The sequence below is a fragment of the Camponotus vicinus genome, unplaced genomic scaffold, assembly GCF_025532165.1.
Source record: "Camponotus vicinus isolate PSW18456_S1 unplaced genomic scaffold, iyCamVici1.0 SCAF_9, whole genome shotgun sequence".
In the NCBI taxonomy this organism is placed as follows: Eukaryota; Metazoa; Arthropoda; class Insecta; order Hymenoptera; family Formicidae; genus Camponotus; species Camponotus vicinus.
In genome coordinates this window covers 7,443,538-7,468,073 of record NW_028141981.1, presented here as the reverse complement: position 1 = coordinate 7,468,073, position 24,536 = coordinate 7,443,538, and the positions used below count along the sequence as shown (strand labels likewise).

The 24,536-nt window shown below is 32.1% G+C and overlaps 1 protein-coding gene across 4 annotated transcripts in view; it reads left to right on the top strand.

The window, feature by feature from the left end:
- LOC145976753 (glutamate receptor ionotropic, kainate 2) overlaps nucleotides 1–24,536 on the top strand; it is a 149,047-nt gene that overhangs the window by 57,378 nt on the left and 67,133 nt on the right. The window lies entirely within an intron of this gene.

Below are 24,536 nucleotides of genomic sequence, written 5' to 3'. Positions count from 1 at the left end.
ACAGATATTCTAAGGCCTAGGGCATGTAATTTAAAAATCAAAAGAGTGCATTAATTATTACAACACACACATTCTCCATATTAATTATTACAACACATTCTCCATATTTCTATATTACAATGATTGCTAATATATTTCCTCTACTGCAATATTCATATGATCGAAACTATATTGAAAAACTATGAATAAAAGCGTTAATCTATAAATTATTGCGAGAATGAAAAATTAATATCGGTGCCCAGCAAATCTAATAAACTAGCAAAAGAAATGCGGACACTATAAAGAATAGCATTTAAAAGTGATAATATATCGCTGAATATATTCTATCATCCTCAATTATTATAACCTAAATTCGACATTGATATTTAAAAATTTTAAAATATGGAAAAAAATATTATTTATAACCAGTTTATATTTTTTCTTTCTCTGTTCCTTATAAATTTTTAAATTTTCTGATTAAGCTATGAAATATGTACAAAAAAAAAATTAGTGCTTTTTATTCTTAAGAGATAAATTATAGTAGATAATTATAGTAGATAAATTATAATATTATTCATTTTCAATCATTTCAATAAAATTCGCGTTACTATAATAATAATTTTAAAGGTATTTGACCATAGCAGTTCAGGATTTTATCTCTTTAGATTCGAAATTGTAAATTATTTTTACGAGTTTTAGCTTAATCCTGTTTTTTCTGTAGATTAAAGTAGCCAGTATAAAATTATATACGATTATTCAATTAAAGTTTAAACGTTAAAGTTTAACTAGCGAATGCAAGTTAAATAATGGTTGCAAGTGAAATGTAAATTTTCATTTATACAAATTATTATCTGTAAAAAGCTAAAACAAAGGAAATATATATTTGGAGCTTTTCTTAATATTTTGAACATCTACATGGCATGTTCAATTGAAACGTGGTCTAAGATGATTGTTCCATAAAAGTCTCAGTCTATGTTTTAGTAGAAAGTACCTAATAGAAACGTATCTTATCGATTTTTATATTATTGGTCAATTTGTGGAATTTGCCAAAGTTCAGAAAATCCGCCCTACAAACATTGGGAAATAACCACACGATCTCTTCAAGTAACCAAATATTTACTGTTGAAATGGATAGGATTAATATCATGAATGCATATACACAAAAGCGTAAAATGATAAAAAAAAGTAATATGTGCAAAGAAAAGACCAGAGGAAAATTTATATTACATGGTACGTTCTATTTTGCATAATAAAACGGTAAGCGATAAAATGACATAGATAGATTGTACAGTTATTTGCCGGTTAAAGTGTAATTATGTTAATATTAATATCTACAAAATTATAATTATTCTCATTCACTGTTCGATAGAAAACAAAATAAAACTTATAACCAAACTATTCATTTTTTACGTAATAATAATATGTGTGTTGATTTATACATTATATAATATATCTCTTCACATTCTTTTTCATACTAATACCTTTTCGCACTACTGTAAATTTTTAATCAAAAGAATTAATTCTACCTACAGTTATTAAATCACACAATAGATTAAACTAAATAATATCAAGCAAACGTATGTATCAATATATAATTTTTTGTTATATTATATCGACACGTTAGTATAATGCTCCAAATATTACTAATGAATTAGATTATAAATATAATTCGTAATGCTATGCAAATCTATATTAAAAGGAGAAATTATCGCAACATTATTTACATATTTTATGTATATTTGACTAACTATTATTATTGTTAACACTGTTGAAAATTTCACGACTAATGCACTATCTTTTTGGAAAGCTTAATCGTATGTGTGCATTATAAACGCTCCTCCGAGTGTCTTCGGAGCTTCCGGTGGCTCATTCTCTCGGCTTCCGGCGACGGATTCGAAAATCCTCTCGATGAAGTTCCGGGACGTACTACAATGGCGAACATCCATCTCGACAACGAAACATCCCTCGATGTAAAGGTGCTATCCTACAGGATATCGATTCACAATCAGTTGTCGCGTTCTAACGGCACGTTTTACGCAATCTTACATGATACAAGTCAAACTACTGGAAGCGAATGCAAATTTCGTCGAACTCGTCCGAGTTAACTCGCTCACCTTCCGCTTTCCTATCGTCACATGCATTATTCAGCGATCATGACTGATACTAGCTACGTGGCATTTTTAGTCGCTCGATTCCGCTTCCGACTCAACAGCGGTGGCGCCGAAGAGATGCTCAATCTTTCGAGGCGGTCAGCTGACGACGAAATTCGGAGCTCGCGCGTTACTACTGGCTACTTCCGGTGCGCGTTATCGCGAGCCACAATTTAATTTTCCGACTTGCACGTTCTGTTTTCTCCTGTCGGTGGATGAATCCGTGGTGAAAAGTAAATCCGGAAGATTCCGGCGTGGATTTCCGCGCGCGAACTTCCGTTGGCTGGTTAACACGTGTTTGCTTGTCCGTGTGCAAAATTTTAGCAGCCTCGATGGAACATTGGACGTTAAAACATTGTGTTGCAATTTTACGTCGCACATACATCAAGCGTGAAAAATCCCTTGCGCGACGATATAACGCGGTAAAAAGAAGCGTATAATTAATTATGCAACATTACGTCTTCTGTCATGTTACTTTACAGGCTACAAAATGAGAAGTAAAATAAAATGTAAGATAAAAATGAAGGTTGTATGCTTGATTGTAATCGCAAAAATAACAATAAATGCATAATCATAATTATTAACACTTAATTGATAATTACAATTTGTTTTATCAGCCGAAGAGAATGGCAAATTTTTTCTTTGAGAATACGTTAAAGTATCGTATAATAATATCGTATAATAATGGAAATATTATTAACAGATGTTTATAATGTGCGAACACGTAATCAATTCCGATCAAATAAGTGATACATAATGTACAAAACAAATGCATTCTTTTTGATTAAAGATTCATAAAACATCCTCGAAATATTGCTGTGAACATAGTTTACATAAACGTCGCTTAACATTGTAAGTAAAGCAGCGAGAACACGCAGAACGTTTAGCCACGAAACGAGCCAGCTCGCAATCGCGGTGAGGCAAAATTGCATTAAAGCTTCCTCGAACCACGAACGTGTCCGAAAATCCATCTCTGAAATAAGCTCTCGAGCATGGATGCTGAAAATACAACGCGATAATGTAATTCTTCGTCGGGGGACTATCCGTCGTAAAAAAGATCACGTTTCAGATCAAATCACTGTTCGTTAGCTACTAATAATCTAATCAGAGACGCTTAATCTCTTTAAACTGCAACGAAGAAAATAATTTTTAGCATAAAAAAAGACGATTTATTTACAAAAATCTACTGAATTTTATATTTTTTTCAATCATGATAGTTTTTATGAACTATCTCTTGAAATATATATTGTTGAGTTAAAAATACTATACCTTTTTTTACTCTCTTTTCTATATTCTATTATTTTACTTTCGGGTTTTATCGAAAATCCCGCCTATCAAATCCAAATCTCAAGAGTATATGTGAGTGAATGCGTATTCGATTTCCCGGTTCTTTTGTTTGCATTTTGTGCCTTTACAAAATAACGTGCTACCAATTCGTAGAGTTGCCAATGCGCTAGCTAGCGGAAATAGTGAATTCAATTACGTTTATCGGACCAGTGTTTTCGGTCGCCCTTTGAGATTTTCTAATAAATCGGACAAGCATAGTCGAATGGAATGGAATAAAATATCGGTAAAAATGGAAATGTTTTCTAAAAGACAATAATAAATTGGAAAAAGAATTTGATTGTACGATCCCAATAAAATTTTAAATTCTGCAAAGAACAATGTCCATATGTTTAGCTAAATTTGAATCGATTGTTCAGCTCAATTGTGTTACATTCACATAATATAATTATTAATAGTTTGATAATAAACCATTCTTTTAGAAATTCATTCGATCACATTTATTCGCGATTGCAAACTATCAATAATGCATTTGAGTAAATTTATTCGCGTCCGATCAATCGAATATATGTCTCTCGCAAAAAATCAGATTAGTCAACAAAGGAACCGTAGATCGTTCACGCGCAGAAAAAGCTAAGCCTAATTGATTACGAGAGATAAAAAGAGCTAAACGCGTGGACGATTAAAGATCATTGTTGTCGTTGATAAATGAGGTAACCGAGAGTCGCCAGAAAAAGAAGGATAGATTTATGATAGGCGCCATACGGAGAGATAGAAAATCCGAAATCAGCCTTAGAACGCGGTAGCATAATCGATTTGATCCGACTAACCTCGCGGATCCGGGCATCCATTCTCACCTCCTGTATCCATTTACGCGACCAAGTGGACTTGAATCTCGACAACGCAATCCAACAAGCACGAGGACGTCCTTGAGGACGCAAATTGGTAAGGGGGCGATCCGACCCTACCACTTAGCATCTTCGCAGCTGCAGCTGGAATTCGAATGCACCTCAAGTACTATTCGCCCGGAACTGCAACTGACAGGTGCTCATGTTGCAGGGTCCTCCGCTATCGTTTCCGTCGGCTTAAACTCCTAAGACGCGTACAAGGACACGGGAATCCGTACGTTACCATTGCCGAGTCTAAAGCCGGCCGGAATTCGTTGCGGAGAGAGCACTCTTGAGAGAATGCGGTCTCGTATCGCTAGTTACTCCGAGTAACTCTGCGCGTCTTGTACGGCTTTGCGTGCGAATGGACTGTGATACGTGCGCGCGCGAAGCCAGGTCGTTTGGGAAAATCTCGACATGTAAGATGTCTGATTTCAAAGATTTCCCAATGCGTACTTTAATAACAGAAAAGTAAAGTGTAATATAATATTCTATAATAATAAATATTATAAATATATTTTTATATTAAAATTAAAATCTTTTAAATTTCTTTAATTATTATATCCGAAAAATATTATTCAAAGTATGCTAAAAAAATGAGTAAATTGACCAAAAGGAAAATATTATTTATATAACAATTTTTTCCTATATGTCTACACTTATACATATGTAATCAGAGGAATTGGATTACATAATGAGGAGAGACGTTTGATTAAAGGTAATCGAGGAAATATAACATAGAGATAACCGTTAGATAAAAGATGACCCGACTAGAGTGAATTAGCATTCGCTCGGCAACTGTTGGAGACAGGTGCTTAAATGTTTGCTGTAGAAAAACAGACGAAGTCTGTTGAAGTTTATGGAAGTTATCTATAGCTATGCGCCATACTGCAACATACAAACAAAATAACATTTCTTGTTGAATAAAGTCCTGTAAAAATATTTGTGCCCGCATCCAGTGAATACTGAAGATAATCACGAACGGCCAAAAGTCCATCTCTCAATAGTATTTTTGGAGAACGTTGAGATGTAAATTTTACTATCGAAATATGTAAAATGTGAGTAAACGAATATTATTAAACTTTCTCTTCTCTCTCACACGGTTTCATTTATTAGAATTGTTAAGTATTAAAAGCACAAGCTACTAAACATAAAGCAAACATAAGTATAATACAGTGCACACATCAACGTGATTAACTGCATGCTGAAACGTTTGATGGACTACTTGATCACTTGTGCGAGTGCTCTTCCGTAACGCGTGTTCAGACTTCGATCGTTTGTTTCCACCTCATGCATTATTCCACATGCTATTCGCTTGGTGAAGCGAATCTCTGGACACGATAACGACCTATCTCGCTTTTTCCTACCACATTGCGTGCTATTCCTCGTTCTGCTCGGCGTGAATTTATTGCTACAAAAGAGAAGCCATATGTGCTGAAAAGCAGATTCAAAGAAAATGTTAAAGACGTATGTCAAGTGTATATAAAAAAATATTCAAACTTTTATAACAAAAGTATTCAATTTTTATGCAACAAAAAGAAGTTTAACAAAATAAGAAAATCTATATTATATAACCTATATGTAAAACTTATGTATTAAGTATACTATTGAAAAATTAACGATTCAGCAGAAATGATTAATGCAATTAACCAAAAATAATTAATATATATTATCGCTTCTTGAGAGATTATTTAGTCTTCTTTTAATTTGTATAAAAACATGCAATTTATAATTTAGAAAATTTATTATGTTCTACGGTGAATAATGATACCAATATAATCAACCGCTCTGTCAATACCTTATGTATTATCATTTTAATATTATCGAAATTATTAATCCAATTAATCGCATAACATTTTTTATTGGTTAATTTAAATCAATTTAATTATAAATGATTATAGTATGATTCTCATACGCGTTGGCGCAATTATATTAATTTTTCAATTGTTGACCTTACGAGCGGAAAAAAATATCAAATTGACAAAAGTAACACGATAGTGCGTCGTACTACTGTTACAATATTTTGATGCAAAAAATAGCGAATCGCTCATGTTGCGCCAGGGGAAATACGAGTCGCACTTTCGAAAGCATCGACCATGGAACGGCAGTTTATGTATGTAGGTGGACGTCGACTTAACTAATCGCATCGATGAAAGGCTTCCTCGGCTTCGCTGATCCTACCAGTTGGTTTGTGCTGCACCAGGAGATGCATGCAATCCCACGTGTGAGTATGATAATATTTATTAACGCTCGACCATGGGCTTAATCCGGGAATATCCGCTTGCCATTAAGGAAGGTAAATGAGTGTAATTAAAGCTTCTTATTTGAACGTCTCATTAACGGGAGGATTTCTGTCGCGTCGGACATGCGATAAGCAATCCGTTTGGCATAATTACAACAGCATGAGAAACGATTGATTCAATGTGAAATAGCACGATCAAGGTCGGCAAATATAGAAAATGACGGATTTCTCTTTGACAACGATAATTTGTGTAAACAAAAATAATTTGACGTGATAAAAATTAATACTGGATTATAACTTACTGGATGTTAATTATGTAGTATGCATTGAAATATAATAGGTATCTCATATGTCCTCCCTTATCTTCTGTATAATTTAGGAAAATAAAATGTAATTCTCTTTTTGCAAGTTGATCGTTTGATTATCGGGAGCATTGCTGAAAGCAATTTACTTCCTTGGATTTAACATTCCGTGCTGCGAATGTCCCTTTTATGAAGAATTGTGAGGCTTCTATCGACTGGATTAAATCATGCATCGAAGCGCTTCCACAGAAGGACATTGAAAATGCATAACTTAATCGAATGATAAAACGCAAGCGCACGTTGAATGGATCGAATATTTTATATTTAATGATTTTATCGCGCACGTGGCGTGTTATTATCAAATTTAATTTCTATTTAACGCAAATAACATGGGATTTTGTATTGGAATTTTCATTAAAATTTAATTTTATTATCGACCTTTTTATCAACATCGATTTATTCTGGATATTAGAATAAATGGAGAAAATATTAAATGGACAAATAAAATGTTTATAATTACGCTTGAATATAAAATATAAACACGTCGGCAAAATATGATCAATGTAATAAACTCGAGAAAAAGTTGGGACTGAAACTTCTCGAAGACCATTGGTCGATTTCATAAATGGAGACCACGTGTCCACGTATGTAACTCACGTAGTTCACATTGGCCAAAACATTAGGAAGTCCTTCTGGAGTGACTGCGTCTTTCACCATCGACCGCACGAGCGAGTTATATGAGCCATACGTGTGTCATCGTCGTCGTCGTTATCGTTGTCGTTGTCATCGTCGCCTATGTAATTCTAAATTTCCGGAATAAAGATGCGCCATGCGTGTCAGGTTAAATCGTAGCAAAGTTGGCCCTCGAAATAGAGAGAAAAAGATATAAAGAGAAAGAGAAAAAAGAAATATTGCGCGAACATGGTGCCCCATTCTCGCGATTATGCTAAGCCTGGGGATTCCCGAGAGCTGTCCGTATTTCGTGTCCTTTTAAAGTCGCACGCATGCGAAAAGAGAACGATCCTTACGATTCGCCTGATGCTTTCGCGCTGCCGGCGAGTATTCGCAAGACTGCTGAAGTACGAAAAGTCTAACTTACTCCGGTTGAAAGTACTCTGATCGTTGCTCGTCGCCCGTGGGAAAGATTCGGCAGATTCCCACTTCCTATCGACGAGTCTTACACGGCTCATCTTCAATCGATATATCGAAGCTGCGAAAAGCACCCAGCCATCGTAACTTTTTTCGTATCGATCTCCCTGATATGTCCGACATAAGGCTTTAAATCTTTATTTTCTTTTTCTTTCCTCACCCTTGTTATTTATCCGAAAATATGTGTTATGATCTGTGAATGAAAAATATTGAAAAATATTTTAAATCAATTCCCGATTCTACCCATTATATGTGTAAGAATTTACGAGTCCGATTTCAGTTGAAATTTAAAAAAAATACTGCAAGAATGAAAACTTTATGCTTTCTTTTATTCTACAAATTGTAATACGATAAAAACTTGTTTCCATTTATATATTTTTCATAGTTTTACTACAATGTTTTGCGAGATATATTTCAAAAGAAATTTAACCCCTTTATTTTCAAAGTAATTAAAAATATTTTTAATTCTCACAAATATTCATTAAAACAATTAATTAATCGTTACAAATAATATCACGTAATCAGTAATAACGTCGATTATCTATGGAATGTATATGAAATATTTGTATCGTATCACTTGTATATTTTCTGAATATATGTCGGTAGAAGAATCTAACACAATAAAAGTATTTCAAATAGTAATTAATTTTTAAGCTATTTTACGTAACTTAAATTGATTTGTAAAATATGCTGTTTTATATTTTATTGTTTTATATATATTTTTACTGTTTTATATTTTATTTTTATCCAATATTTTATATTTTATTTTTATTATAAAAATATTAAAGTTCCATTGATTAAATTATTTTTGAAATCATTTAGAAAAACATTAAAACAAAAAGTAAGCGGTATAACAGAGGCTTGTAATAGGTACGTTTTCTATGTGCTTATTTATCAAATCGTATATATGTACTTTATTCGTATACTTTTACAAACGAGTATTACCTCATATGCACAAAAAGTTCTTCGACGATAAAGCCTCCTTGATCAAAGGAGTCCTCTTCATTCGAACGCGAAATTTCGCAACGTAATGAAACTCATGTTACGTTTGTATGTAAATTCGCGTGTAGAAAATCAAACTGAACAACTTTTAATAGACAGATGCTACTCATTACGCAACTCTCTGCATTATTATGCAAATTAACGTGTACCATAATTATGCATAATTGCCGTTAACATTGGTAACGTGTTATGCTATGCCGAACACACGCAGTTGAATCACTCTCACGATTATTGAACGCGCCATTCTCGGCGCTATTCTCAGTCGTAATTAATGGCAGACTTTATGCGATAAATTATCACAAATTTTGGTTTTGATATTGGTCTTCTTTTATATCAATAAAAATATAGATGGACGTGGACATTATATCATTATATATCTCCTACAAATGAAATAATTTTCATATTTTTGTTAGATAGCCAAAACTTTCCTATTTTTTACGTAATGTGTAATAAAAAATATTCATTAAGATTCATATAAGATATTCATATTTCACATAAGCTAATTCATATAAGATATTATTTATGAAAAATAATTCATACAAGATTAATATAATGAAATAAAAGGCCACATCAATCAATTTATAAATCACAATATTTTTTTCTTTTTATCTTTTGTTCCTTATCAAATGAGCTTAAATTTCGTCAATTTTCTCGGTCGAATCTCATTAGTCTTAAATTGAAAGACAACTTTTGATAGATCTTTTCAAGTTCAGCAGTAGCAATCAATAGATTAGTATCTTCTTGTTTCTTCGATTTTATCTTGCCTTAAGTTGCAGATAGAGACAAAATGAAAGAATTCGAAGAAATGAGAAATATGGATGCAAAGTAGATATTCCAGATCAACACACACAAGGTTTAAAGCAATTTTTACATCCTGTGCAATTCATACTCGTGCAATTGAGTCGCATATAGAGATGCTAAAATATACTAAAATCAATTATAGCAATTGTATTATATTTCTCGCAAATTTATTTCACACTTTTAACTTCTTATTTTTCAATCAATCTCTTCGATAATCTATCATCGAATCTACATATCTCAATCACGTATACATATAAAAGGGGCAGAGCTATTTTGACTAGAATAGTCATACGAGAATTTTGTTTTATGCTTCTCCAAAACAAAACATTTCATCATTTGTGAAATTTATGAGATTTCAGTGTTTTCCATTCTGTTGCATATGCGCGCGCAACTTGCAACATGTTATATCTCTACCGAAAATGCTCTGTAAATATTTCGACTCTCGCTATGGGTTTGCACTTTACATTTCTCATCGGAAATTTCGATATAGTGACGCAAAATCCCGGTTGTTCTTTGGGAGGGAAAGAATATTTATGTGAAATATAAATACGTAACATAATATGAACGAAAAAGAGTGACAATGTTTTCATTTTTTGTAAAATTTTACACGTATTTTAGTTATGTCACATTATTAAATCATTCTCAATTAATTACTTTGATAATTAAATACAAAGTATTGAAAATAATTAACTAAATTTTAATATAAAATGTTATTTATAAATATTATTTTCACTGTAATAATACTAGGTACAAATACACAGGAAAATGATGCGTTTTAAACGTAAAAAAAGATTACATTTAAAAAAAATTATAACTATTAATTGAAGTAATAATTTTAAAAGAATTGTTGCACTAAAATTCTTATTTAAAATAATATTTTTAATATCAGTTGAATATTATTTTTGGTATTATTTCAAATATTATTTTGTAATAGAAACAATTAGAGAAACAATAAGAAATAAATACGCATATTTATTACAGAAGGAATTATTATTTAATGTTAAAATATAATTAAAAATTAAAAAATTAACATGGTTTAATAGAATATAAATAAAGACAATAATTCATAAAAATAATATTCAAATGTAATTACTATGTATAATTATATATAGAAATAATTATTTTATAATTAATTATTTGATATCTTTAATTTAAAAAAAACATACTTAAACAGACTTTTTATAAAAAAAAACTAAAATATTATAAGATTTTAAATAAAATATATACACATACATATACAGACATACATATATATATATATAGGCATATATTAAATTAAATATTATATTTTATATTTTAAATATTATTTTGCCCAACTTTATAATAAATGCAAGATGCAGTTGTTTTTACGTATAAATCGTTATTTTTTGTTTTAGTTCTCATATTAATTTCTGCATTTTTAGGATTCTTTCTATGTATTCATGTGATGGATTCATATAATCCTTAAAAACTTCCGGATCCATGAGTTTTTACAATATTTCACGTTTGCAATATTTTGGATTCTAAAAATTTTCGAGTTCACAAATTCTTACCGATTGAACTTTTGCAATAATCTGACCCAAACGGAGGGGAAGGCGCGTTGAAAATACGTGGCTCCTTCACGTGCCACATGTCAGATATGAGAGGCACGCGCGCGTGGTGTACGAGGGAGATTCTTCAAACGCAAAGGATCCTGAAGCGTGGCAAGAGAAGGTAAACGGAAATTTGAGTTTCTTGGCGTCACGGATGCGGAAGGAAGGAAACATCGAGGAAATCCGGGGGAATGCAGGTATGAATTCCAAAAGAGAGAACGGGCGGGACGATGAAAGCCGATAAAATGTATTTTATATACCTACACAGCTGCGGCTTCTCTCCGCCTTTGTCTTATTTCGAGTTTGCACCGCGTTCGTCTATGTATGTATGTGTTATGTGTGTGTGTGTTATGTGTGTGTGTCGTATGCACCGATACGTCTCTTTATCTCGTCTGCCGTTGCCTGATAACATTTTACAGCACGACGATCGATCCATATCAATGAGCATCTACACCAACGTTGGAGGTTGGCAGCAAAAACCAAAGCATGCAAAAACGCACAAAGACTTGCGCCATGGGCGAAGAAAAGCGCTCTTTGCAGATACACATTTACGTACGGGAGGCCATAATGCATTATAAAGCATAATATATTGTCACCCATAATGTTTAATGCACTTTACGTATTGTACGTACTTTTATACACGTATTGAATGTATAAAGGAAAATCTGTTTGTGAAAAAAATTGAGAGAAGTCTCCCCACTGTTCACTTAAAGGTTTTGACAGCGGTGTCCCATTTGTCTTATAAATAGCTTCCCTTCATCTTCAACAAACTTTAAGATGTCAAAAAAGAATTCTCGATCCCTAACACTTTCTAAGAAAACAGCTTATAACATTCTACGCAGACTTGACTATCGTGCATTTTATAGCTCAGAATTATTCTTTGCCCTTCTAACTTTCGATAAAGATACATCACTGAAATGAAATATAGAGAAATATAGAGTGATAATATGTCTCGTGACACAAGACAGAATCGATGATAATGCTACGTATTTTAAACGTATTAAAAAGTTAAAGGAAAGTGAATAACATCGAACCCCTGTGTATATGGTTTCCTGAACATTAATTCTCGATTATCGATGAAAAGAATATCCTTTTATCTATTTTTTTGCTGCCCTTTTTGTAGCGTTACATCGTGCGAAAAAGAAAAGGGCATGAGTTCATCGACCTCATCGATTAACGAAGGGTATATGCGGTGTATATTTATGAAATATCATAGGAAGCGTGTAAAAATTGTACATTAGGCAAAATAATTATATGTATATAGTATATATACAATAAAGAAACACAAAGAAAGAAAAGAAAGAAGAGAGTGCTTAAAAAGTATAATGTCGCTACAATACAGAAAGATTTAATGCTAGGATTTAATTCTATAGGAATTGAATACTGTAAGAGAGTAAAACATTTTAAAACAATTAAAAGTCAAGAAAGAGATAATTATTTCTACCGTTTGTCCGTCACAGAAGCGAGTGCGGTTTGCATACAAAAATTTGAAGGAAATGACAGCGAATCTCTTAATTATTTGAAATTCCTCAGCACGTCTTGATTCTTTCGCACAGAATGAGAATACGAAAAGAATATAAATCGACTATAACGGAGTTATAATAATAATTACGCTTTTCTATGAGCGAGGCGCAAACATCTTTTTGCGATAAACATGTCGGAGAGAAGACGAAAAGGAGCGTCTAACTCGGGAGAGAACCTTTATAGCAGAACATAAGTATGAGAGCGAGCAGCGACGTGAGGGCGAGCCAAAACGACCGGCGTTTTCGTAACGACGCGTTTAGGGGTAGAAACGAACCGTGTGTGACACAGAAGATAAGAATGTAACTAAAGGCGTGCGCAGGCAACGCGATGCACAAAGCTGGTGGAACTGTACTAGTGTATTTGACCGGCTAAAGCGTGTCGTGCAAATACCACTTTGCGGCAATACGATGGCGAAAATGATCATTACTATTATCGAGCCTCTGGGAAACTGGACTGTTCTCTCCATCCCTCTATCTCTCTCTCTTTCCCTCTCTTTCGCTGGAATAGCCCTTATTCCGACTGTATTGTATGACGCGTTTACGCTTTGTTCTCGTAGAATTGCCGAATGAAATTTCGATACAACGAGAATTACTCGGGTTTATCCTCGATACGGGGTTAAGTTTGAAATTTGGATGATGAATTTTAATCATTCAAAAAAATGATGTCGCAATTACAGCAACAATTATATGAAAAATTAAATTAGATAGATAAATAATGTGATACCGCATATGTTTCGCACTTAATCAATCTAAGTGACGGAGACAGAATTTATATCCGAACTGTTGGTGAAATTTAGAAAGAAAGTTTTTCTGTGGCGCCTGTTTCATTCATGTTAAGACTACTTGTTATAAAGTTTAACTGTGATATATGTACAGAAAAATCGTTTCTTACAAACATCTTCTATTAAAATTCGTATTTATCCAATGCAACGATTAATATTTGACAATGGAATTTAAATTTAGAAAATATTGAAATATTTTCCGCTATAAATTTAACACACAAACAATATTCTAGCAGATAAATCCTTGTTGCGATATCTAAAAGTCTACTACATCAACAAAATATTCCTTTTGAGTATGAACCGCGCATTCCCAGCGGGATCGCCACCGAGATGTTTGCAGAGATCGCGTTAGATTACCACGCGGCAAGCGATTGAAATCGCGTGGCATGAAATAAGGAACATCCAGCCGGGAATACGAAGATGCCCTTATAAAAGATGAACGTATTGCACGTCGTAAAAGTTTCAGCAGATACCGGCGTATGCGTGTGATACATGCATACCATTATCCACGGGAGCATCCTCGCGGAACCAGATTCACAATTTCGCGAATAAATCTCGGCGGATGCGGAGGAGGCTGACCGCCTCCCTCGCCCCGCGCCAATATTGCGGTACTTTCGCCGCACGGTATATGTGATGCGAGATCCCTCGCATCCACCCCCGGTTTACGTGAAGCCGATACGTACGACTGCTTTAAGCGGGGCATACATCATCGGCGATTCTTATTCGACGCAAATGTCGGATGAAACGCTCTCACGAGCTTCCAAATGGACATTTTTATCGGTCATCGCCCAGACGCGATTGCCAGGCCGAACGGACGACAAACGTACCATAAATCGCGCCGGGATAGAGACTTAGATGGCCATTTACTTTGTCATCGGATGTGTTTTTTTGTATACATTTTATTTAAAGGATAAATCATTTAAATATCGATGTTCGATGTAGCGTGAAAAGAGCTTCTCTTTCAAGTGCCGAAAGAAAAACAATACATGTATTAAGATATATATATTTTCTAAGAAATATAAATGTAAATATATATATGCACTTCTGCTATATAATTGAACACCTGAAAATAATTCTAAAAAGAATGTTACCTCAAACGCGACGGGAGAAGTTTTAATTACGATTCTACGGAAACTACTCCGCGTCGTAGGCGTAAGAGATTAACGAAATTCGCGAAGTGTAATATAACTTCGCTGTGGTGTGGTGTATACAGTAACAGTCACAACGAGATGTAACGTCAACGTGACTTTGCGGACAAACAAATAATTATATCCCCGCGAACAGGCGCTTGTGTTCTATTTGGAGACACTTTGCTTCTACCGCGCAAACTGCACGCGCGCAAAAACACAGAGTAGAGGGAACGAGAGAGAGAGAGAGAGAGAAAGAGCGCGTAATCAAGGAATGAGAAAGTTTCGCGAACGGAATCTCGCCTGCGGATCGTCGAGGAAGTCGAGGAGGAAGACAGTCGAATTAAAGACAACGATAAGTTAGCATCGCAATTATTGAAGTTGCTCCGAAGAGCTTGGCGTGCTGGGAACAAAGGTGGCACGGAGAGTTCCCAGGACTTTTTTCACCTCGGTTCCACGAGAAGCGCCATTGAAAACTTGAGAAAATGTATTAATTTGTCAGCGCTCGTGCGCGGACTTGGTTCCGCAAACTCGCGGACCGTTAATTGCAGTTGAAAATAGCGTTCTTACATTCACTAAGCGGATGCTAATCGCTGAGGATTCCACGTTACCTTTTTATAAGCGTAACGACCGGAGAGTGAGTCCAATCGTCCCTTCGCACGTGTCGCAATAAAGATTATAAATTCGGTTTAAACTCTCGATAAATGTTTCTTAAACTTGGATCGAGAGATTCCTCAAAGCTTGTAAGCCAAACGGATTTATCCCGTCGATTCCTTCATGTGGTCGGCAATTCATTAAATTAATCTTTTAATTTACCGCGTTAGATGTGCAGTAGAAATAATACTATAATTTGGCATTTAATAAATAATTGTAAATAATTGTAATTATTTTTTAAAATTATAAATTATCATTTTTAATTGTACTTTCAATATATTTATCAATTGTTTTGATACATTTGTGCTTTTTGTTTCTTCTGCTCCATTTAAGGATAAAAATCGGTTGAAAAATAAAAAGAAATCGGCCAATGGAATCTTATCGTGTTAAAGCGTTAATAAACCGTCGTAAATGCGAATAATTAACCTCGTAGGCGGTTTCGCCTCGGCGTAGATAATCCTGTGCAACGGGCGGGAATCGCGAGATTGCTCGGCGAGAAAACGGAGACTAACAAGTTTAACGCAGAGGAGAGAACTTCTTATCGGCTACGCCGGTACGCCGCTTCGTTCTACCTTCGCGCGTTTACCGAGTTTAGTTCCGCATTCGCGAGATCATCTTGGGCTACTTAGTCGCTCATTAGTCACGCGAGATCTGACAATTTTCCGGCGCGCGCTAGTAATCGCGCGCACTAATTAGCGCACGATTTCCCGTGATTATCGTCGAGTTTCTGATGTCACCCGATGTCTTCTTCGATCGCGACTATTTATTTCTGTTCCATACAACGCATAAAAATGGTCGAAAAACTTATTTCATACATAAAATATGCAGCGATCGTTCAATTTCGATTATTATTATTACAATTTCGAGTCAAATGATTCGATCTTTTAGATTTTAACGCGTCGTTTAAAGCAAGCTTAAATCGTATCAACGGTAACTGATAGTAGATCGTATCCGCTCGCATCGTGCGCAACGTGATGACGTAATAAGTTGTTAATCCATCCAACAATAACTCGTCGATCCACCGATAAATGTGCATACGCGAACGAGCGTCGCGCCGATACGAAACGACACGGGTATCTGCTCGCGTTTATACCGGATGCGCATTATCGGTTCCGGTTGTGTCCCATATTTCCCCTGGGCGTTACGTCGGGACTGCGATAATTCAAGTCCTGGTATACAAGGTTCTCTCTCTCTCTTCTCTCACGGAGAATTATTTTCCTGGATACAGCGAGGGCCATTTTCGATGCTCAAGGTATTGTCTCGCTTGAACAGTCGATATTTAATCCGGGGCCGCTCTTTATTCTGCCAAACTAAATAATTGAGAATAAATAAAGCCGCGATTTGTTTAACGTGGCTTTCGGGAATTGCGAATCGAGCGCTATTATTTGACATTTTAGGTTAAAAAAATATATAAAAATGTTAAGATTTTCTTATATTAAAAGCTGGAATTTATATGATATAATGATTAATTTTATTTTTTTACTTTACTTGATACTATGACATATATATTGCTAGATAGCAATAATAAAATTTTGAGTTAATGTCTTGTTTGATCAGCAGTTTTTTTCTGTTTAAAATGGAACTTAACAATAAATCCGCGCGTTCAGGATCAAAATCGCTCAAAGTCAATTGCGATTACGTGTTCGTTCGAACGCATACGGCTACCGGAACTTGTGAAGAGGAAATCTTCCCTGAGCTTCATCTCCGGCAACGGAACGTTGATAAATGCATTTCGTACCGGTTTGGAACAGTGATGGATCGCCAAAGACGTTTCATATTCTTTTAATTTACAAGATTACGAATTAGTAATCGTACAATCTTCTTGTGTATTCCACTCATTTTTTTTAAATAAAAAAATTTTAATATATATATTATATTAAATAAAAATATTTCGAAAAATAAAATATACAAAAATAAAAAATAAAATAAATAAGATAAAAATTTATTATTATTAAATCACCAGTTTATTATTATTAAATCAACCAGTTTGTAAGTTGTAAATTAAATGGATTTTTTTACTAACATGTTAAAAATGTTTTAACGCTTTTTCGATAAAAATTGCATGTGCTTCGTATATCTGAGGAGGCAGAATTTTAAAACACAATTTTCATGCTGATTTATCGTTGACTGTTCCGCCGCTTCTGCACAATTTATTATTGATTCGACTTATTCAGACCGAGCGTGTTATCAGCTTAACGAAGAAGTACATCTTCGTTAAAGCTATATTATGTTAGAAGTAGCACTAGAATATTCCCGTTGACGAAAAAATAAATAGAACCGGGAAAAAATATCGATAAATTTATCAACAATATTATAGGTAGCTATTTAATTCTCTTCAAGAATATAACTGCATACAGACACAAATTTAATCTTATTAATATGTATTTTTCTATTTTTTAATATTTTGAATTTAATAGAAAAATTTAATATTTTATTTTGATAAAAACGAGAACAGTCCATCTGAAGGATAAAAAAATTGTAAAAAATATCTTTCCTCTGCATTAAAATTTCAATGCTATTGGAGAAATCCCAAAACGAATTTAGTTCGTTAAGACTTACTTTTATAAAAATGAGTCTATAAATATTATTCATTACAGACACCTTCGAGATTTCTTGCTATCTTGAAAAAGGTTACGAAAAAAGAAGATTCGAATTAAAGAACCTTCATGCTTATGTGTGTGAACTTCAAGTATGAATAGCTTCAATAAATAGATGCAAAAAGTTATAAAGTTATAAACAGTATTTAAAATACACAAATATTTCATTACGCTACCAATTGTATTGAAGGAGAATTCCGACATATATTATCTATATCACCATTTTTATTATCCTATATATAAAGACATTTTTTAAAAATATTATACTGTTTAAAAATGTTTAGAAAAAAATAGAATATTTATAGAAAAAAAGCTGAATATTATATTTTTAATAGAAACAGAATAAATAGTTAATCAATATCGTTTTTTTTTCAACATTTTTTTCTTCAACTTTTTTCTATCAACATAAATATAATATATGTTTTAGTTTTATTGATATTTTTAATAATATTTCTATTATACTACAGATTGTTAAGATAAATTCTTAAAATTAATAATATTAATTGCATTCTTTTATCTAGTTTCTTACACACATTTTCTGCAAATCTTATTATATATACTTACTTTTACATATAATCTTATTATATATACTTACTTTTACATATAAAGACGATTCAAGAACGCATAAGTAATCAAAGTGTCTATTGTTGTTGTGAAATCGTTGCTGTCTGCTTTAATACCCGGTTCGACACGCGTTCCGCCCACGAATGGAATGCACGCTAAGAGAGATGTTGAGCAAACAAATTTAATCAAGTACCCGACTATGTTACCGAGAAGCGCGTATCACCCTCAGCAGCTAGAACCGGCCCGCTATCGGAAGCGGGCGAAAGGACGAAGTCACCTCCTCTGAGTGCCGATTTGCCTGATCGACGTGGGCGCAGACAGTTGTCCAAAGTTTACAAAGTTTGCTGCGCCGGATCAATGAACAGCGATAACGAAAGATAATAGCGTAGGCAAAATTACCGATGAGTGAATCTGTAACGTCAACTTCCAAGAAACTTCATTGGAAAAGCGAAAATCGTATAAACTTATAATAATTAAATGGAAACGAGAATAGCTCCTTAACAAGGTGAGCGTAAAAAATGTCTTCACTTCTCCAGATTAGAATTTATTTAACTTGTTTACTGCAGCGAGAGATAAATAATTTTTACTAAAAGCGCACTATTTCAACGAAAACATATAAGGAAGTTTTTATCACCTAACTTAAAAGTTTATTTTTATTTATTATTTTATTATTAAATATTTAATTGATTATATATATATATTGGTTGACTATTCCTTCCCTTCTGAATAGTATTCAGTTTTTTCTATAAATGTTTTTAAAATTTTTAAGTAATTTTTAAAGATATTTCGCTTTAAATATGTGTGTGAAATAAAATATATTATTTTATCAAATATTTTATTTTTAAAAAAATTTAAAACGTTAACATAACTATAAAAGCAACACAGCAATAATTAATATAATTATAAAAACATCAAAAAATTCTCTTTAATATCAGCATCTAAAAAAATTGAAATTTCTATTAAAAAATATTTGCATGTCGATAGTAGTGGATAGTGGAAGAGCTATACTTGAAAATGATCGAAGAAAATTATGTTCTATTTGAATAAATAATTTTATTTAAATATAAACTGCGCGAGCACGAAAGAAAGAGAGCGAGGGAGAATCAAATATAGATATTATCATAATTATTTCTGTTAAACTAACACGAGCGAAATAAATCGCTTATAGCAGAGCTCGCTAGTTACATCATAGAATTGTTGAGGGCTTCATTAGTATAAAATTATATTATATTAATCTTGGCTCGATGTTCATAGAAATTTCCAGAATGTTCGCGACAACTTGCGCGACTAATTACATATATATCAACTGCAGTCCTGCCAAGTTTATCGAGCGGATCTTACCACGTCCACAACAATGTTAACTGCTTCTACTTTGCCACATCTATTGTCAACCGCGGAAAATGGATTTTGGGATTTTCAATATATCTTTTTTATTTTTTTTACTTTATTGGAAAAAATGAAAAAACATTTCAAGCAAGCAAAATATGAACAAATATCATTTAATTAATTAATCGTTTTATATATGCATAAATATGCTAGATTGTCGAAAGTTTAAATAATAAGATATGAATAAAATCTTCTAAAATTATGAATAATATCTTCTTAAGTAATTAATGTTGAACGAATTTTATATTAATACATTTTATTTATAAAAATAAATAATGAGTAATTATGTGTTGTATGCGCTGTCAAGATTATTACATTATTTTATCCGCCCCTCAATTGTTTCACTATTAAAGCGTAGAATATGTAAGTGAAATTTCGGTTTTATCTTGATTATTTTTTATTTAATTATTTCGATCATTTTATCTATATTCAATCTACAGCGACATATTCGTATCAGTAGCGCGTGTAATGAATATTCAATGCCAATAAATTTAATAAAAAGTTTGTTAAAATCTTAACTGAGGGCGTTTATTCAATGTACAATTTAGCCGTGTATTAAATGAAATAATTATTAATGACGATATGATATAATCGCACGCGGCTCTTTCTCAAATCCGATATTAACTAACAAGAATAATCAACATACCGATAATATCATTCAAAACCTGAATGTTAATGAGCATTCTCTGCAGTTTTGAAAATACAACTGTTCCCTCCGCGCTTTACGTTCGGTTTTTTTTTCAGTAATTTATTCAGTGTACCGCGCTTTCGTGAAATATTACAGAGAAATTTATTAGCAAATACACGCAGCATCTATTCAAAGTACCACAGTTGCGCAAATAACTGGGAAAATCCAATAGAATAATCTGTTATATCAGAGAACCGAAAACAATGTCGATTGATACGCAGCAAATACAAAATTGTATTTGCTCTTTGAAATACGCTATTGATATTTTTCTGTGTATATAGTATATATAGTACAAAAATTTTAAAAAAATTTTTTCAACATATGAAACTTTCAAAATCATATCGTTTGATGAATTATTTATGCATTATTTCATTTATAAGATTAATACTTACTTTAAAAAATTAGTTTTCATATCAAATAAATACTCATATTACTAAAAGTTTTTTTCTTATGAAAGAATATATAAAGAATATTATGAAAACTATTTAATAGAATGTGCAATCTATATATAGCTTTGTTCGAAGCCTTGTTAACGCATAAGTCAGTCAGTTAATCAATTAGTAGGCGCCTTTTATTGTCTACCGAATCATATGTTTACTATGAAAATATATATTGTAATGATATATAAAAAAATAAAAACCTATTATTTAGAGAAATATTAATATTAATATTATAATTCTCTGAATATTTTTCATTTTAATTTTTGATTTTTACTTTACTCTTCTGACTATTTCTTGCTTTTGGAAACTATAGAATTTATTAATTTAACATCAATGATCTCCGCAGACTTATTATTCTTTCAATGAGCATTGAAATAAATACGAATAGCATATTTAAGCTTTCCCCGATTTTTCTCAAATCGGAAACGCGATCCATTTTAATAAAAGTTAGCTTATACGTCCCTGAGGAGAGACTTCACTGTGACTCGTAGACAACAATTTAGAAAGTACGCGAATATAAAAGTTTTTATAAAATATATGATATCACGCAAATGATTTCTCGGAGAAATAAAGATAACTATAAATAAAATAAAAAATAAATAAATAAACTTTTGCTTAAAATGTTTACATCTTATTTAATTGAATTTGTAGTTTTTATAATCTGCTGAATATTGCAAGCTATAATTATTTAGAAAATTGCCGATGGTAGAGAAACATTGATTCACTCAATAATTTTCATTATATTATGTTAAATATTACATATACTTGATACTTATTCATTATTACTTCCAGAAATATTATTTGTTATAATATTCAAACTTTGTCCAATATGTATGAAACTCTGATGTATAATTTTAATAAATTACTTTGCAGATATAGACGTAAATTAATAACAATATTTATTGCATCGTGTAATTTTCTAGATATAAAAATAAATATTTTATGCGTTTATTACAACATTTGTGGATCACAATACTTGAAAATGCATTTAACTAAATGAAAAGAATCTTTACAAAAAAGAAAATGATTCTTTGTACATGTCAAATTCCACAAAACAAAATTTATCTATAAAAATCTTTTACCGATTTATAAAAATCTAAATATATAGCTATTCCTGATTCACATACGAATTTGAGCAGTGAATTGACATGACATACGAGAGAAAAATGTATAAGAGAAAAGAAGAGATAAAAAAAGATGATGCTTAAGAGAGTCATTCATGTTGATCGTTGCTAACTGTAATGGCATAATCATTAAAACATCTAGTCTATCCCTTCTATTTCACGGCACTCGAGAGAACAATGCAACTCTGTTGTAGAGCATGCACAATTGCTGTAATGCGGTTGAACTTAGTTATAGTCACGTTAATGTCCGTCGCATAGCTACGTGTTAAGTACAGTATAAGCTTCTGTCAAATATTATTAAAGCAATATCAGTGCAATTGTCTAATGAAACGCTTAATATAAAAGTGAGTGTGTGAGAGAAAAAGAGAGAAAACAGAAAATTTATTAAACAACTATTATGTATGATTAAAAACTATGTAAGGAATGCAAAATTTTATAAATAATGCAATATAAAAATTTTAATAAAAATCAGATTAATCAATTAAAGTGTTGAACCAAAGAATAAAAATTTAACCGATGTTTCTAACATAATACTATAAAAACTGTGAAATAATTCCACTCTGTATATATCTGGAACAAAATAAATCTTCAAGAATTACAAACATTCGCGTTTAAATATTCACATAAAATAATTCATACCAACGATGTCGTTTAAAAAAAGATAATTGATTTTATGTAATTATCACTGACTTTTTTCCAGGTGAATGACGGAGATTGATTCACTGATAGAAGGGTTTTATCTTAGAAATTCCGAGCGTGACGAAGATAAATTTGCATGTCTATAAACGAATTATGATTAAATGTAACATTTTCATATTAGTATAGTATTCTGATAATTAAATAAGGATTTAGAATAGCTAAAAAATTTTATTTTAATTAATAATTATTTTGATGAGATAAGATAATTATAAAAACTTTTGTAACACAAACAAATGGCATTTCTAATCGTAATAATTATATTATATACAGTTATGTTACCGTATAATATAAGTTTCTACTATAAATATACTTTGTATTTTTTATAAGTCATTTATATATTTAAACTATATTTAATAATCATATACTTAAATATGACTAACTTTAATTTTATTAAAATCTTATTTTTTTATTTCTTGTATTTATAAATGAGTAATATATTACGATCGAATATTTACTGCAATCTAAATTATTACAAGCAATGTGTATGGTACTTTTAATATCGAAAGCACACAAGTATATTAGAAATATTTCAACTCAAAATAATTAAGTGTCTGACCCCTTTCATAAAAAAGTCCGTCTTTTTTATAAAAGAAGAAATGACTACTCGTATAAAAACTCAAACGCTGCAGCAGTCACGTGCTGCAAGATAAAGTCGGGAAATTGAAGTTACCTAGCGAAGAGCGCTTCAGGGGATTAACGGTCGGATTATTTCAAGATAGATTAGTCGCAATAAAGCTGATGTGGAAAAATGTATCATTTTTTTGAAAAGCGTTTTATTCGACCAATTCGAGGAAGGTTTAAAAGTATAAAGTTAATTATTATAATTATGAATATGGCCGCGCAAGAATAGCAAATCGACATAACGCGTTTACATTAAGTAATTTTCGAACGACAAAGTGCTTTCGTTTAAGCTGTTTTTAAATGGGCAAAGATTTACGTCGCCGAAATTTCTTAATGAGCGATAATGAAGAACGATGAATTACAGAGTTGTCAATTATGTGTATTATTGTTCCGTTTTATTCCTTATATATTTTCAAAGTTTTATATTTTATGTTTTATATTTTAAAAGTTTTCAGTGACAGCGAAACCGATATTTACACTTTAAATGCATCAATGCAAATAAAAATTTAATGAATATTTAATCGTTATACTTGTTCGATGTTAATTGCTGCGATTTTTCTAAAATGAATATAAAACGAGCATGATTGCTGATAGCAAATTGCTGGATAATGATGCATAATAATTATAAATATTTTTCATTCGCTCGCTAATGAGATCTTATTTAGTTTCCTAATTACATCACCCTATTAGGACCGATGTTTTTTCAATCTTCCTCTGAAAGATATACTATTAAAGTTGAGAGGAAATGTAATATTTACAAGGTAAATATGTCATTTGGCGAATTAATTAACAGAATAATTTCATCAATTATCTTATTACCCTTCAACTTAATTATCAATTTTTTCCAATCAATTTTTATTAAATACGTGAAGTGATTTTATAATAATTGTAAGTGATAAAATGATTTTATTAACTATGTGACAAAAAATATAATTCTTAATGTTGATTATTTCTGACGCAAATT